Consider the following 14,184-nt stretch of genomic DNA (forward strand, 5'->3'; position numbering starts at 1 on the left):
ACAAATACATCCTTGGAATGACACCAGTAGCTAAGCCAATTATTGAAGGCAATCATTTTCTGTTTGTACTGTGGTATCATTCTTTGGTGAGGGTAGATTGCTGCTCAGTGCAAGACTCATACCAGCCTATGACATGTATTCAGAGAGGTCCATCATGCCTCTCTTCATACAGTCCAGGTATGTCTCAGGTCATTCACACCCACAGAGACTATGACTGAGTCATACTGGTACTTGTGGTTGAGTGACCTTAGTCCCTGCATGGTCTGCAAATTCTGACAAGCAACTGACTGTAACCCTCTTTTTAGCCAAGCTGGTGAGGAGGGCCATCCATGTATCTCAAGATGGAGTCTCTTATGACCAAGATGTTTGAATGTGCAGTGTTTCTCCTTAGGGGCTTGCTTTTAGAGACACTGTGATTTGTATTTTTGTGTGTAGCGGTTGGTGTTGACTTGGTTTTGTTTGCGTGTGTTTCTGATGGCAGTATACAGGAGTCCTTTGAGGTTTTGGTAAGTTACTTGTGAATACCTCTGCATGTGTGGTTTTATGTGTTGAGACCTTATTTAGTGAGGAAAAAGATTTGCATGTGTTGACAACCTGTTTCTCACTTCATTTGTCAGCATGCAAGAGTTGTGTCATAATGTAACTAACTCGCTCACATAATGTGTTTGCTTGTTTCAGGATTAAGTGGCTGTCAGTATACAAGACAATTGCTGCAATGCCTCAGGATGTCCATATCCACCAGACTGGCCACAGATATAGGAAAGTACCCATCCATGGTTTCAGTTTTTTTACTACGGGTTTAACCAGGGAGAAATGTGGGTAGATTTAACTGGACTAGAATGACAGCACATGGCCAAAGAATGGGTGCTTTACTCAGTGTGAACTGCAGCTGTCCAACAAGGAGATGCTGCTCTGCACGCAACTCAGATACTCCTAGAGCATCAGGGAGGCGGGGGAAGGTTACAGAGATAGTCAATCTAAGGGAAATTTTAACTTGATAGCATTTGTGTCTATACAGGGCACTGCTAACTGCCGCTGGGCAGAGAACAGCCTAGTGCAAAAACTGGGCTAATATAGTATCATTCCAAAATTATTCTTCCTTAAAGGGCTGCTGTTCAGGAACTGTTTCAGCATTTCCTTTTCTTATATTCCTGAGTCCCTCAACAAGAGCTTAGCAGTTTGTTTTACCGATGTGCATGTAACAAGTAAAGACCTGCTTTCACACATAATGCCTGTCAGTTTAATTTCCAGCTACAGTTACAAATGCAAACACACAGACGTATTCATATATATGCATATGGGCCTAGGACTATTCACTGAAAGCACATTTCACTGAAAGTCAAATGACTGTGCACAAATCACTGAAAACTCAATTCACTGAAAACACAATTCACTGAAACACATTTCACTGAAAGTTATATATGGCCTTTTCCCCTCTGTAGTGCAACCCTGGAGTTTAAGGAGACCCTGGAGAGGCGAGATCTAGATAGGCTGTTTGACCACCTTACCCTCATCTACGGCTTTGGTGACTGCTTCAAAGAAGTCTATTGGGTTTAGAAGACATGATCTGCCTTTTACAAAACGGAACTGGGTAGGGTCCAGAGTTTGGAGGTTACCAATGTCTTTGTTTATATGTTCCATGATGATACGTTCCATGGCCTTGCAGACCAGGCTCGTCAGGCTAATGGGGCGGTAGTTCCCAGGGTCCATGGTGGATTCCCCTTTGTGGAGTGGGATAACCATCTCTGTGCACCATTCAGTGGGCACAAACCTGAGGTGAGGCTATGATTAAACATGGTACTTAGGTGGGGTGCCAGTTTGTTCTGTAGTTCATATAGAACATAGCCTGGGATGTTGTTAGGTCCCATGGATGCTCTGTTCTTGGCTTTGGAGAGTGTGGTTTTTACCTGTGCAGCCATGATTACAGGAACTTTGCATTCTTCCGCTATAGAGATGAGCCCTTTAGGGGGTGAGAGGGGGATAATGTTAGCACTTAACCTGTCTGCCAGGATGTTGACAATATCAGTTGGTTCTGTATATTTAGTGCCATTGTGCTGTAACTCATAGCAGATCTGAGTGTTGCCATTGAGATTCTTGACATAGCTATAGAATGCTTTGTGGTTGTCTTTAGAAACAGTGGTGATTTTGTTTTAATAACTAGCTTTGGAGGATTTTATGATCTCAGCTTCTTACTGAGGCTGACCAGGGAGTTCCTGCAGTCATGGGATTTTACTCTTTTTTGCAGCAGTTTTTTTCTTCTGTTATAGAGTTTGTTTATGGGAGGGGACCAACAGTTTGGCTTCCTTTTTTTGGAGGATAGCATCTTGGTTCTGTTAGGGATAGCATGATCCATGCACTCGTGTAAGTGCTTATAAAGTGCATTTGTGTATGATTCAGCAGCCGTACCTCTATTGTCCATCAGCATGGGTGTTGTGAGGTTTGCCACTTCTGTTTTAAAAAGTGTTAATTTGGCTTTGGAGAAATGTTTATGGTGGTTTCCCTAATGGGTGGTGGGGGCAGGAAGGGGATGTCTAGGGTGATTAGCTTGTGGTCGGATCTGACCAACAAGGAATTAACCTCTGGTGTGGAACACTGGTCGCCCGTGTTGGTAATGACCAGGTCTAGGATATTGCTGTCCCTGGTGGGGGGTATGGATAAGTTGATCCAAGGTGTTGGAATTTATGAATTCCAGAAAACGTTGAGCAAAAGAGTTGGTACATTAGTAGCTTTCCCAGTTAATGGTGGAGTAGTTGAAATCACCAATTATTAGGTTGTTAGGTTGTACCCTAATATTTTCCAGTGTATCAAGAGGAGTGGGAATCCTGGGGCATGGTGGGGGATCTGTAGCAAGCTACAATTTGGACTGCAGTCTTGCCCAGAGTTAGTTGCACGTGGATAATCTCAGATGCATTATGCTAAGCAACTAGCCAGGAGGTGTGGACATCCTTAATGAATATGGACACGCCTCCGCCTTTAGTGTTTCTATCCAGGTTAGGTGGCTGAAAGGTGTGGTATGAAGTATAGCCTGGTAGTGCAGGGGTGCTCTCTGGAGCCTTGAACCAGGTCTCTGTCACTGCACAGATGTCAGTGTTCTCCATTTTAAGGAGTGCCTCGAGTGAGTGCATTTTGAGGTTTAGACTTCTACCATTGAGTAGCATTACCCTCAGATTTTGCTTCCTTGTACCTGTTATGGTGGTGAATTTGTCAGTTGAACCTTGCCTAAAAAGGTACTATGGGGTGTCAAGAGCTTTAGCCAGTATCCGGAATCCCAAATGCGACAGGTGCAGGCCATTTCTGTCAAAGCATCATAGTCTGTCGATCATGTCATCCCAGGCAGACAGATATTGGATCCCCTTAGAATGACACCACAAGCTCAGCCAGTTGTTGAAGTCAATCATTTTGTCCTTGTACTGCAGTATCATTCTGGGCGATGGCAGGATGCTACTCAGGGCTAGGATCATACCTGCCTGGGCTACAAGATCGGAGAGCTCCTCCATGTCTCTTTTCATGTAGTCCAGGGAGATACGTCTTAGGTCATTCACACCAACATGGACAATGACAGAGTCATATTTGTACTTGTTGTGGAGTGACCTGAGTGCGTGCATTATGTGGCGGATCCTGGCACCTGACAGGCAGCTGACAGTAACTTTCTCCTTCTTTAGCCTGGTGAGTGTCACATCAGTGTGCCTGACTATAGAGTCACCTATGACTAGAGTGTTGGGAATGTTGTTATACCTTATGGGCTGTGGTTGGGTGGCACACTGTTAAATAAAAATAAATGATAACAACACAGGAGGCTCAGATGCAAAAAATTTACTAGTGTACACCAGGAGGCAAAATACCATACAATACAAGTATAGAGTTTTGTCTGACATGATGTAGGAAATACACTATTTTATATAGTCATACATTCAAGCTGTGCCCACTTCACTGACGTGGTTAGTCACAGGGCACCTACATCACTATGGTCTACAATATTCTATTCATAAGAAAAAGCTGATGTTATACATTTTAAAAGTTTTCCCATGGGAATAATACAGCCTTGCAAAGCACCTGGTTAGTTATAATGTCTTTCTGTAAAATGTTATTCTTTCAAGGTTTCAGTCCTGCTCAAATACAATAGTTGGTTCAGTCTTGTAATATACTTCTTTGTTCTTCTTGCAACATTACTTTAGCAGCTGTGGTTTATCTCTGATAATATTCACAAGGCCAATTATCTCAGAGGAAGGAAGAAGGATTTTCAATGCTTTATACATTTAATTTTCCTGACCCAGCAGATAATCATTAGTGAAAAACATAAGCTTGCTGAGCTGGCTACTGCCAGGGTCAGAGTTCAAATACACTGCAGCTCCAAAGCTTCAAGCAATTACATGTAAAATCATTCTTACTGCCATATTGTAAATAGAATAAAATGCATTATATACTATTTGCTTTTAAACTAGCACTTTATATATGTTCAAATACATATTTTTCTAACATTTTCCTCCCTTTTAATACTTTTTATTCTATTCAGAAACATAAACAATATCATATCGTCCCCTGGTCTTCTCCTTTAAGGACTTTCAACTAGGCAAGTCATTTAGTTTATATTTCGGAAAGAGTCTCGTCTGGAACCAATAGCTCCAATTCAATGTCTTGGTACAAAGTTTCAGTTACAGATATATCAACAAAATCTTTGACTAATCTTTTCATACAGGGGATCCCACAACAAACACATGCTCCTAATAGGAGCAGACCAACACAAATAGCAATCAAAATATTCATTAGGATAGAACCCCACCCACCAAATAGGCTCTGGAAAAAGTTCGTCAGTGGGTTTGGGCCTGGTTCAGTCATGGCCGATACCTGCTGTATTACCTCTAGGTGATCATTGATCTCATGTCGATTGTCTGGTATGAACGCACAGCATTCTTCTTTGATAAGCGCGCATGTACCACCTCTCGCCGCTAGGGTGAAGTCAAGAGCCATTCGATTTTGTAGCACAACAGTTCTCATTGCATTCAGTTCATCAGTCACTAGTTCGAGAGCGGAAAAAGTTGCATTACTCATTACTTTGAGAAGCTTCAACAGTTTTCTCAGCTCCCAGATCGATTTGACTGCTCCATATGCTGGAAGTATTCCAGCCCAGGATATAACACTGTCACTCAAGTCCATATGAGTCAATTTTTCTTTATCTTTCACAGAATGGTGATCCTTCCAACCAGCTTTGATTTTTCCCACTGGATTTACAGGTTTTCCAATTGGATCCTCAGGTTTTCGGGCTACATCTCTTACATTTCGTATCTTACCTAGAGGTAATTCTGCAGTATGCCTTATAGCCAGAACCAGATAACCCAAAAAAACAACTGCCGGACCAATTCTCAGGTAGCCATTTGTATGCTTTTTTCCCACAAACAAAATAACAGTTTTCTACTTTAGTACTGATGCGGGTTAATTCTGAATGAAACATTTTCTTGTCTATAACAGACAATTGTTTATGCAACACAGGATTTCTCTGCACATCTCTTAATGTTGTTTTCATTAAGCTCAAATATGAATCATAATTTGTGCTGCAACTGGTGCTTTTATCTTTAGTTTTAATATAGCATTTATAAGATACATTTATGTTACAGTTACTCCAACCCACTTGGAGAGTATCATTTTTATAGAAACATACAATTCCTCTCTGTGTAATAGGCAAATACAATGCAATCTTGTCCTGTGATTTTACAGAACCTGTATCAAAAAGTAAATTTTCCCAAGTCTCATTTATCCCCAAGGGGACAGCGGACATCAACAGTCCTCCATATGCTGTTGGTATAGCAGTACAAACCCAGCAGTTTGAAATGTTCATAGTCTCTACATATACACGCTTCATAGCTAGGTATGTGTTAAAGTTTGGATGCCAGTCTATAGACAGTTCATCACGTTTCTCCACTTTCATTTGTGTGGTTATATGTAGGAAGAACCACAAAAAAAGAAAAGTCACCACAATCATAGTCAATAAATGCATAGTTAGCAAGATGATTAAACAATATCTTCGGGGTTGATCTGTATTTTTACTCATTTTGCTCTTGGCCATCCTGCCTTTGTTGTGTGTTAGTCACAAAATGTTTATCAAGCTGAAAATTCTTTACCGGTTTACAGTGCATCAGGTGGACCCAGGACGACCTCTCAGCAACTTTGACTGCAGTAGGTGTCGCCAACAGTACCTGGTACGGTCCTTCCCACTTCGGACTCGTCCAATTTTTCCTCTTCATGACCTTCAACCACACCCAGGACCCTGGGGTCAGTACCGCTTCCAATGGTCTGGTCTGTTCTCTATCTGAAAAAGAGTTCAACTGCAAAACAGTTTTATTTGTTAACAGTTTCCTCATATAGCTAGCTAATGAGCTGTCAGCCTCTAGCTCTGCAGGCATGAGAGCTTTCCACTGTGGCACATAATAGGCCCTTCCAAATATCACTTCAAAGGGGGTCAAGCCCTTTACATTTGGAACTGTTCTCATGCTCAGCAGTGCCAAAGGCAAACAGCAAATCCAATTCTTCTGTGTTTCATTTATTAACTTCCTCAACTTGCTTTTTAAAATTCCATTGTACCTTTCCACCAGTCCTGCAGACTGTGGGTGGTAAGCACAATGATTCTTCAAGGAGATCCCAAAGAATCTCCCAAGTTGGTGAATTGTCTGATTAACAAAGTGTGTCCCATTGTCACTATAGATTCTTTCCGGTATGCCAAATCTAGGAATTATTTCTTTTATTAGGGCTTTTGCCACTGTTGCTGCATCCGGATTTTTAGTTGGAAAAGCTTCTACCCATTTGGAAAACATGTCTATAATTACTAAACAGTATTTTTTCCCTTCACATTTGCTCAGTTCTATGAAATCCATACAGATAGTATGGAACGGATATGGTGGTATAGGAAAACTCCCTTGCTTGGGTTTGAATACTCCTTGTGCATGATGTTTGTTACAAATATGACATGCTGCACAAAATTTTTGTGTAAAGTTTGTGAATCCATATGTTTGGAATATTCGATTTACTAACTGTACCATCCCCCCTGTTGAGACATGGCTCTGCCCATGGCTCAACAAAGCTGCATATCTAAATAAATTAGATGGCAATATTGGCTTTTTCTCTTTGGAGATGTACAGTCCATTTTCGAGGATTGCACCTCGTTTCTCCCATTTCTGTTTCTCAGTTTTTGTAGTTAATGTCTGCATCGTTTTTAACATTTCTAAATCTAAAATTTCAGAAGGTTGTAATTCCTCGGTTAAAAGTAAAGTTTCTGAGTCTGAGGCTGCTTGCTTTGCAGCTGCATCAGCTTTTGCATTTCCTTTTGAAATTGCATCCTGTTGTTTTGTATGAGCTAAACATTTACAAACAGCTACTTTAGTAGGTAACTGAATAGAATCTAAGTTCAAAATAAGTTGCGCATGATTAATCGGTTTGCCAGTAGATGTTATCATTCCCCTATTTTTCCATTGCTGTGCAAAAACATGCACTGTAGAGAAAGCATACTGACTGTCAGTATATATGTTCACACATTTGTCTTTCGCTAGAGTGCAAGCCCGTGTTAAGGCTATCAATTCTGCTGTTTGAGCAGACAGGTTATGCTGTAAGGGTTGGGCTTCTAAAATCTCTGTATCTGTGACTACTGTGTACCCTACTAGATTTTTCCCTGTAGGACCCTTTCTGCATGAACCGTCCACATAAAATGTCACCTCGGCATCATCCAAGGGCATATCAGTGAGGTCTTGTCTGGGCAAAGTTATTTGCTCAATTTCCTGCAGGCAACTGTGCGGTGTGCCATCCATAGGAGTTGGAAGTAACGTTGATGGATTTAATGTTGTACAATGTTCAATTACCATATGAGGTTGGCTCAGCAGTATGGTCATACATGAAAAATGTCTAGCAGGTGATAGATATGCTATTTTTTCTTGCAGTAAAATTATCGCGACTGCATGAGGCACTCTCAATGTGAGAGGGTGGAATAACACCACTGAGGCCGAAGCCTGTACTGCCATTGCAGCTGCGACTACTGCTTGCACACAGTGAGGCAATGATCGTGCCACTGGATCTAACTGTGATGAATAGTAAGCTATGGATCTTTGCTTATTCCCATGCTGTTGCATCAGAACTGACGTCATGTACCCCTGTTTACAATCTACGGTTTGAAAAAATCTTTTGTTGTAATTTGGAAGTCCTAAAACTAGTGATGAAGCTATCAATTGTTTTAGTCTGCAGAAAGCTGTTTCTGCTTCAGATGTCCATTGTAATAAATCTTGTGCTGCCATTGGTGTTTTATATATTAAATCAACCAATGGAGCAGATTCTAAAGCATAGTTTGATATCCAGCTTCGACAAAAATTAGTTGTTCCCAAGAAGGACATCATTTCCTTCTTGGTTGCTGGTTTGGGTGCCTGCAAAATCGCTGTTTTTCTGTCTTCGTCTAATATTCTACCTTCATTGGATATTACATATCCTAGGTATCTAACCTGTTTTCTCCAAAGTTGTAACTTACTTTTGTTTACTTGTTGTCCTTGTGCTGCTAAAAATTTCAATAATGCTATTGTATCTTCCCTGCATTGATGTTGGGTAGGGGCTGCTAGCAAGATGTCATCTACATAAAGTAGAATCTGACTACCCCCTGGTGGAGTAAACCCTGCCAGGTTGCTTGCCATTTCTTGTGCAAATATCATTGGACTTTCACAATATCCCTGTGGTAGCCGAGTATAGGTATATCTTTTACCTTGAAATGTAAATGCAAACCAATACTGGCTATCAGGATGTATAGGTATTGAAAAGAAAGCATTGCTTATATCTACCACAGTAAAATATTTTTGTTGTGGCTTCAAATCGTTCAACAAGGTGTGTGGGTCTGGCACCGTAGGTGCTCTGGGTATTATTGCATTGTTTACAGCTTGTAAATCCTGTACCATCCGCCATTCCCCGTTTGCTTTCTTAACAGGAAACAGAGGGGTATTACATGGTGAATCAAGAGATTCTACCAGTACTCCTTCCTTGAGTAATGCTGCTATTATAGGCTTGATTCCTTGCTCTGCATCTTTGCTCAAGGGGTATTGTCTTTTTTGTGGTCTAAATGCTGATTTTGGTGTAATGGTTATTGGTCCTGCTGTTCGAATAAGTCCTACATCTGATTTACCTGTTGACCAAAGAATATATGGTATATCAAACAAGGCTTTTTCTTCTTCTTCTAAAAAGAATGCTAATCAGCTGTCTTCACTAGTTTGTAAGTGTACAGCTGGACGTGTCTGTGTTAGCCAATTCAATTTCTGTTTTTGTACTCCCTGTTCTGATAATTCTAAATCAGTTTGCTTTTCCCATTTTGTTACTTTTTCTCCTAAATCTGCCCATCTCACATCTTTGCTCTTTGTCAAGCTGACATGTGGCAGTCTATTAGATTTGTACAGTGTCATGAATTCCTGAGGTAGCGAACAGCTTGCTACACTCCTTCCCTCAGTATCCCAATACAAGGTTCGTAGTACTAATCTGTTAGCAGGATTTTTGAATAATTCTTGCTCATATTCTTTATCAGGTCCTGGCATGCTGCAGTAGTATAGAGTACAATGTAACAAATGCTGTCGGTCAGTGTCAAGGGAGGGGGCCTTACTGATGGCTACATTCATCAGTTCCTCGGTTACTGCCCCTGGACCAGTCGTAACTAGGTCCTGGCTGTACCAGTAAAAGGTTTCACCCTCCGGTCGCACCACAAAAGTATCCATTTGTCTTTGTGCTTCCATACCCTGCATAGTGGGAACTACCGCTATGCCAAATATCTGCACAAGGTCTTTTCCCAGTAAGTTTACTGGACATTTTACAGAAACTACAATTTTACTTTTCTGAGTCATGCCTGAAACAGGGTCAGTTATTGCTATATCATGGGGGAGTGGCTCCCTATATAGCTGTCCATTTGCTGCTTTCACTAATATATAGTCAGGTGATTCGGAATATTCTGGTAACTTTGAAGGGTGTATCAAAGTTCGTGACGCTCCTGAGTCACACAAGAATTTTACTTCCCTTCCTTCCACCAGAAGTGTAACTTCCGGTTTTGTGTCTGCCAGATGGAGCTCCAAGCTCAGTAATGCCAAATCTAAAACTTCAGTGTCTTCATCCTCTACATCTGCTTGCACTTCCTCTGTTCCTTCCACTACATTTACGTCTGTCCTTTGTTTGTTAGTCTTTCCTGATGATTTCTGATTTTCATCACTATCATATAGTCAGTCCTCATCACCTTTATCTTCTGTAGTCACCTTTTTATTTAGCCTGCAATCCCTTGCTAAATGTCCTTTCTTACCGCACTTAAAGCACTCACCTTTCTTTTTTCTCTCTTCAAAATCCTCTGACCTTTTGTCAGATTGTTTATTACCCTGGGCATTTTTCTTACCCTTTTTACTCGACTGTACTACAAAGACCTCTGCTCCATCTTCAGCTGTGAAGACCTGTGTCTTCTTTTTCTTTTTACTATTAAAGTGTCTTTCAGCATGCCTAGCATATTCAAGTAAGGCTTGTAGCCTGCTTGTTCGATGATCTATCATATGCTTCATAATGAAGCTACTAATAGGTGCAATGCAACCTTTCAAAAACGCATTTTTCAGTTGCTGTTCATATGAGCTATCATTTGTCGGACTTTCAGGAATAGTCATACCACTATGGTTATTGAAACATTCCAATAATCTACCATAGTATCCATCTACAGTTTCATTCTCTTGTTGTATGCATTGGTTAATGCAAGTCAAATCTGCTCTAGGTTTCCATTTTTCAGAGATTCGGTCTGTAAGACCTTTCACTCTGTTGTCTAATTCTGCGTCACTATGTGGGAGTGGTTTAAGCTCTGCATTACGAGAGTTCCAGGTGCCACAAATCATGTGCCAGTCTGGACCCACAATCTGTCTAACTACCTTTTCTACTTCTTCCCCATTCAAGTGGTAACTTAGTCTCATACCTTGTAAATCTTGTAAAAAACTTTTTGTAATTAACTTTCGGATGAGGGATTCCCTCTGTAGCTTTCTGAATATCTTCCGGTGTCCATGCTCTATATACTAGGAGAGTTGGGTCCTGCCCTTCCTGTCCTGCCTGAGGATTTGGTACCTCGATTAGTGGACATATTTCTTCCTCACTCTCTTCTAGTGTGTCTCTCCCCATTTGATATAAGTCTGTGTCCCTAAGTGTCTTACGTGTCCGGGACCTAGTTTCAATAGGTTCTCTAACAAATGGTTTTAGTGCTCTTGTAACTTCAGGATAACGTGGAGGTGGACTAGCCTGTCCTCCTGCTTCATATCCTGAAAAAGGCATTGGAGGGGGCAGAGGGGGAGGGGCCATCGCTATTACTGTATTATTATCCTCTTTGTCTAAAAATAATGTTTTTGCATTTTTAATTTTCTGTTCCCTTCAGTTTACTTCCTCAATCCACCTATGTGCCTGAGGAATGCCTAATCGCTGTTGTTTTTTTGCCTGACCTTCTGCGTCAGATTTAAGCTGTTTTAAAGGTTTAACTAATGAAATCTTATTTAATTTACCGTCAAATCCGTATTTATTAACCCATTTTGTATAATACCTTACATTATCTGCTCGTTGTGATGGCATATATTTTGCGTCATCAGTTAGGGGCGGATCTCGCGATTTTTTAGTGCACTGATTTCCCATTGTAAAAGGAAAATGTTACGTAACCCTTTTTACCACGTGGTATTTCAGTTCCTTACACAGTTTATCTAGAATAACTGCCTACCTTATTCTGTTTCCCTGATCTCTGACAAAATATACAGTAATTTCCTTTTGTCCCTGATCTGTATAACAAATCTCTGACAATAACATTTACTGTAACCTAGTCCCTGATCTTAAAACAGAAAAAAGGCAAATATCTTCCTACCTGAGCCTCCTGGGTCAACCAGTTCGAGACCGCTCTTCGGCCGCAGATCAGAAAATTGGCCAGCCTCTCAAAACGACAATTCAGTCTGAGGTCTTTGTGTTTCAAGAAGAACCATTTCGGTAGCTTCTCTTGCGCAGTATTCGACCACCGGTACACTCTGATCTGTAGCTGTCGAGGGCTTCCGGTCAAGGAGGACCAAACTGTTAAATAAAAACAAATGATAACAACACAGGAGGCTCAGATGCAAAAAATTTACTAGTGTACACCAGGAGGCAAAATACCATACAATACAAGTATAGAGTTTTGTCTGACATGATGTAGGAAATACACTATTTTGTCCTTGTACTGCGGTATCATTCTGGGTGATGGCAGGATGCTACTCAGGGCTAGGATCATACCTGCCTGGGCTACAAGATCGGAGAGCTCCTCCATGTCTCTTTTCATGTAGTCTAGGGAGATACGTCTTAGGTCATTCACACCAACATGGACAATGACAGAGTCATATTTGTACTTGTTGTGGAGTGACCTGAGTGCGTGCATTATGTGGCGGATCCTGGCACCTGACAGGCAGCTGACAGTAACTTTCCTCCTTCTTTAGCCTGGTGAGTGTCACATCGGTGTGCCTGACTATAGAGTCACCTATGACTAGAGTGTTGGGAATGTTGTTATACCTTATGGGCTGTGGTTGGGTGGCACACTGTTAAATAAAAACAAATGATAACAACACAGGAGGCTCAGATGCAAAAAATTTACTAGTGTACACCAGGAGGCAAAATACCATACAATACAAGTATAGAGTTTTGTCTGACATGATGTAGGAAATACACTATTTTATATAGTCATACATTCAAGCTGTGCCCACTTCACTGACGTGGTTAGTCACAGGGCACCTACATCACTATGGTCTACAATATTCTATTCATAAGAAAAAGCTGATGTTATACATTTTAAAAGTTTTCCCATGGGAATAATACAGCCTTGCAAAGCACCTGGTTAGTTATAATGTCTTTCTGTAAAATGTTATTCTTTCAAGGTTTCAATCCTGCTCGAATACAATAGTTGGTTCAGTCTTGTAATATACTTCTTTGTTCTTCTTGCAACATTACTTTAGCAGCTGTGGTTTATCTCTGATAATATTCACAAGGCCAATTATCTCAGAGGAAGGAAGAAGGATTTTCAATGCTTTATACATTTAATTTTCCTGACCCAGCAGATAATCATTAGTGAAAAACATAAGCTTGCTGAGCTGGCTACTGCCAGGGTCAGAGTTCAAATACACTGCAGCTCCAAAGCTTCAAGCAATTACATGTAAAATCATTCTTACTGCCATATTGTAAATAGAATAAAATGCATTATATACTATTTGCTTTTAAACTAGCACTTTATATATGTTAAAAATACATATTTTTCTAACACACACTGAGTTTGTGGGCTATGTGTCATTTGGGTTGTGTTTGGTGGTGGAGGTTGCTTGTGTTTCTGCTTTGGAGATCTCTGTTGCTTGGGCAGATTTTTATTGAGAGCCTCCATGAATGTAGGTGTGTGTTTTGTGTTGCTATGTGTGTGTTTTGGTGGTGTAGGTTTTGTGGGACTATGTGATGAGTGTGGTGTGGTGCAAGTGTTTACCTTCTCCTCTTGACTGTCTAGTCCAGTCTTGGGTGAAGACAGCTTTGCTTCCAGTTTGGCTATATAAGTGCATCTCTCACAGGTTGTAGTGTTGGGTGGTAGGAGGAGAGGGTTGTCTGTGTACATGAGCAATTGCTGCATTGTCCCAAGATGGCCAGATTAATCAGGTAGACAGTAAAACACACCGGGAGCTGACCCATATACATGCCTGGATAGGTGATTATTTATTAAGTACTAAAAACTGTTTTGCTCTAGACAAGTGAGGAAAGTTGAGTGCTGTAGTAATTTGTAGCTTATTTAGTGCTTACAGCGAGTTCTGAACAAGTGCTGAGCTTAAAGAAACACATTTGAGTGTTAAAACTAAAAAAAAACTGGCTAGTTCTAAGGGAAAACTTGAAGAGCAGACTTTATGGCGCCGGGAATATTTTAACTCTAGCTAAGCAGCGATGCATAAAGTGTATTTATCACCTGAAAAAAGAATAAAAATGCAAAAAGTGGTAAAATTAGTATTTTTATAATACTAGTTTATGCTAGTTTAAGCTTTTAATTTCAGTATTTTTAGTTTGGGAGCTCAGTACTGACAATAGAACCCCTCTAGTTTAATCAAAAGTTTATCTGCATTCTGGTTCTTATCATCAAATCATCAAAATGTATTTACTCACTGGCTGTCTTTTGAGTTGTCAGACTCTTAC

The sequence above is a fragment of the Protopterus annectens genome, chromosome 12.part0 (assembly GCF_019279795.1).
Source record: "Protopterus annectens isolate FY-2018-M chromosome 12.part0, PAN1.0, whole genome shotgun sequence".
Classification (NCBI taxonomy): domain Eukaryota; kingdom Metazoa; phylum Chordata; order Ceratodontiformes; family Protopteridae; genus Protopterus; species Protopterus annectens.